This window comes from Trachymyrmex septentrionalis, unplaced genomic scaffold (genome assembly GCF_001594115.1).
Source record: "Trachymyrmex septentrionalis isolate Tsep2-gDNA-1 unplaced genomic scaffold, Tsep1.0 scaffold56, whole genome shotgun sequence".
Classification (NCBI taxonomy): Eukaryota; Metazoa; Arthropoda; class Insecta; order Hymenoptera; family Formicidae; genus Trachymyrmex; species Trachymyrmex septentrionalis.
The window spans coordinates 1016306-1019805 of NW_017305735.1; the positions used below are offsets into that span (position 1 = coordinate 1016306).

General features: G+C 27.6%; 1 protein-coding gene across 8 annotated transcripts in view; it reads right to left on the bottom strand.

The window, feature by feature from the left end:
* The window catches only part of LOC108752142 (probable nuclear hormone receptor HR3), a 107214-nt gene that overhangs the window by 19724 nt on the left and 83990 nt on the right, over positions 1-3500 (bottom strand). The gene's annotated exons all lie outside the window — the stretch shown is intronic.

The window sequence follows — 3500 nt, forward strand, 5'->3', positions numbered from 1 at the left end:
TATTTTACAATGTTGAATGTAATCTATGACGTTTCCAAGATCTTTGATCGTTCAATGCTTAATTTAGATTCACGGAAGTAACAATCACAGAGCAATAAAAATAGCCGGCGCATATAAAATTTATGCTGTATTACGATTCACAGATCGAGTTTATTTATCGAACGATATAGAGAAGTTCAACGACGCGAGATCAAAAAACGAAATAAATTTGCTTGATTATGGTACTATATTTTGTTTCACAATGTGTCAAAAGAGAAATACATACAACAATGTATAAAAACAGATAAGAAAAAAATGCTTCCAAAGATATCTAGAAATAAATATTTCCTGCAAAAATTTTAAATTATAAAATTTTATTAATTACATTATTAAAAAATTCAATTAATGTTACCTGTTTGTTGTACGGAAATACGCTCCATAATTAATTATAGAATAACATTCATTTTATTAATTACTCTTTGAAGCTTAATTTCAAATTCTAAACATTCTGAAGAATATGTAAAGTAATTAAGATAATTTCTATCAATCAATTAACATAACATAATGAGAAGTAAAATCTAGCTTTTAATGTATGTATCTTTTAGAATACTGTATGTATCTATCGCGATAATCGCACATGTCATGTATTATTATATTCGTGTATATTGATAAGAATCCGGTTCATCATCTCCTCGACATGTCGCGTATAATCAATGCATCTTGAATCTCTCCATGTAAACATTTATCCACTTGATACATCATTATAACACAATGAATAAAGTTGTTTTGTTCAACTTAAGTCGGTTATTATAAAATTTTAGTCTATCTATTGCTTGCTATTATCATAAAAAGAATAATAAATTAAATGTAGAAAATTATACAATATAATTATGTTATTTTTAAGATATTTAATTTTCAAAAGTTATCCTTGAATTTGTTTGTCTTAAAATTTTCTATGCAATTCTTGAAATAAATTCAATCCACCTGCCATTATATTCTTACTATTTTGATACCATCCGGATCTATTAACGTAATCTTATTGTAAAAGGCAGAGCTTAGTATCAAAAATTTATTTAATATTATTGTAAATAACTTACTTTTTAGTAAGAAGCTGACAAAAAACATCTTATCATATTTTGAAAACTCAATTAGAAGTTAACTTATAATTGTCTTTAAAATAAACCGTTCATATAATTTTTAATTTCAATTTTACTTTGTTTTAAGTATATTCTTCATCAATGATTATTTATTATAAAAAATGATAATTTTTAGATATAAAGAATTCAAATGACTTCATATGAATGAAAAATTAACTGTTCTCTCTGCACAGAATATACAATGTATAATTAATATAAAATTCTACTAGCAAAAATATATAAAAAAATTATCATACAATTTTATATATGTATATGTAAAAATGTATATGTAAAAATAGAGGAAAAGGAGATATTATATGATCCTTATATTTGTCATAGTGTTTAATTGATTCTAGACTCAAAGATATGAAATATCTATTACCTAGAATATTATTTATAGAAATGTGGCAACATTGCATAATAACTCGAAGAGGAATGGGAGTGGAAGTGTGACCTTCTACAAAAATAAATTCAAAAAATTGGTTTTGGTTTTAAAAAAACGCAGTATTTACAAAATTAACAATAAAGTAAAATATTGCAGAATGTATATACGTAACTTCTTCCCCATTTAGGCTGCTGTAGTACATATATATAACATAAATTATAGATTAACAGTAAAACTATACTGAATTTATGAAATAATTATTTTGATATAAAAATCTCGAAAAAAAGAGAGGATGTCAGCAATTAATGCTTAGGAGCCCACATTAGCCAAATGTCATACTATCATTTAACTTTGTATAACTCGAAATGTACATATACAGCTAAAGTTAAATAACAAACAACATACTTACATATATTCATGTGATAATACGTTCGAGTTTAAGAAGAATAAGAAACAAGGTGTAATTAAATGCTAAAGTATACTTAAAAAAATGTTTCTAAATGCATAAAAAATGGGCTATAATAAATGCTAGTTATTGACATATTATAGCATTACATTAGTATTAGCGTCATGGTGTAACGACGAGCTATTGAACAAATAACTCCATAAATAATCACTAATTTGCCACCTAATAGTGGAGATATTAAGAGCGGTCATTATACCTACACTAGCCATAATACTACGTACTATTCTAATTATAATTATATGAAAATAGTATAAAATACTGTAATTATCATGAGGTATGCCATTCACTCTTATCGGTATCTATTTAAATTTTAAAAGAAGTTCTTTGGTGACATAAAAGAATCAACAATACGAGAGATTTCATTTGGATCTAGGATCTATCATCTCGATCATTATGTTTTCGACCGGCTTTATCCCGATAGACTTTATCCGTTCACCCACGAGGTATCTTCTCGTTTCGTCTTGACGGCCTTGTCTATTAATATCACAACCGTCTTCGAGAATAGGCTTCGCACAGCGGCGGTTTAACGCACCGAAGACAGTTCGTGACTCGCCCCGATAAAGTGCAACGATGACTCGTCGTAGGAGGAGGAGAGACAGATTCTGATAAGGGGTCGTGCACCCCGAGTTGGCACGCGTAGCGTCTTGCTGCAATCGGTATGCATATAGTTGCCTTTGTCAACCGCTGACGTTTCTTCATTTTTCGTGCGAAACAATCGATTTCGCATCAAGCGTAGTACGTTACGCAATTTACTAAGAATTCATAGCTTCCTTATATACTCATTATTTAATTTGTTTATAATTTAAAGGCTAGAAGATAATACAATATTATTGTTTAATTTTTAAGCTAATTATAATTAGTTGTTCTATTTTTCGAAATTTTCGAAAGAATTTAAGAGTTACGTTCTGATCGTTCCTTATTTCTTGAATAAATAATATTTTTGTATTAAATGAAAAATAATTATGTCAGATGAATGCATTTTAAGGATTTTTACATTTTTCTGCGTTGTATCGTATTCGTTTATACTGCATTATTATCAACATCGAGTAAATATCGGGTATCGGTACTGTTCGAGCATGTCGCAACATCGCGTCCCCGCATTATAGTCCTTCAAACAAAGAAGCTTTTAAAGAGTTTGTATGATGCGCTGAGCTATCCGCTATTTCCTGCTGATCTCGTAGAACTATATCGTGCAAAACTTGTTTGGATAGACCACAAGAGTGTGAAAAGATATCGTATTCAATACATATATTATTTAAAAACTACTATTTTTAAATTTAATTAAGTTTCTTGGCTACCAAATTATAATAAAACGTTTAGTTTTTTAAACACTGAAAAAATTTACTAAATAAAGATCTGTTTGAACAGCAATATTTCTTTGCTACAGGAACCATCATTTTAATTTAAGTATCATCATTTTATAAAATAAATATTTATTTACTGTAAGTAAATGTTTAGTTAATACTATTCAAACAAATATTTATTAAAATTTAGTAAATTTTTTTTAGTATACACATATATATATATATATATA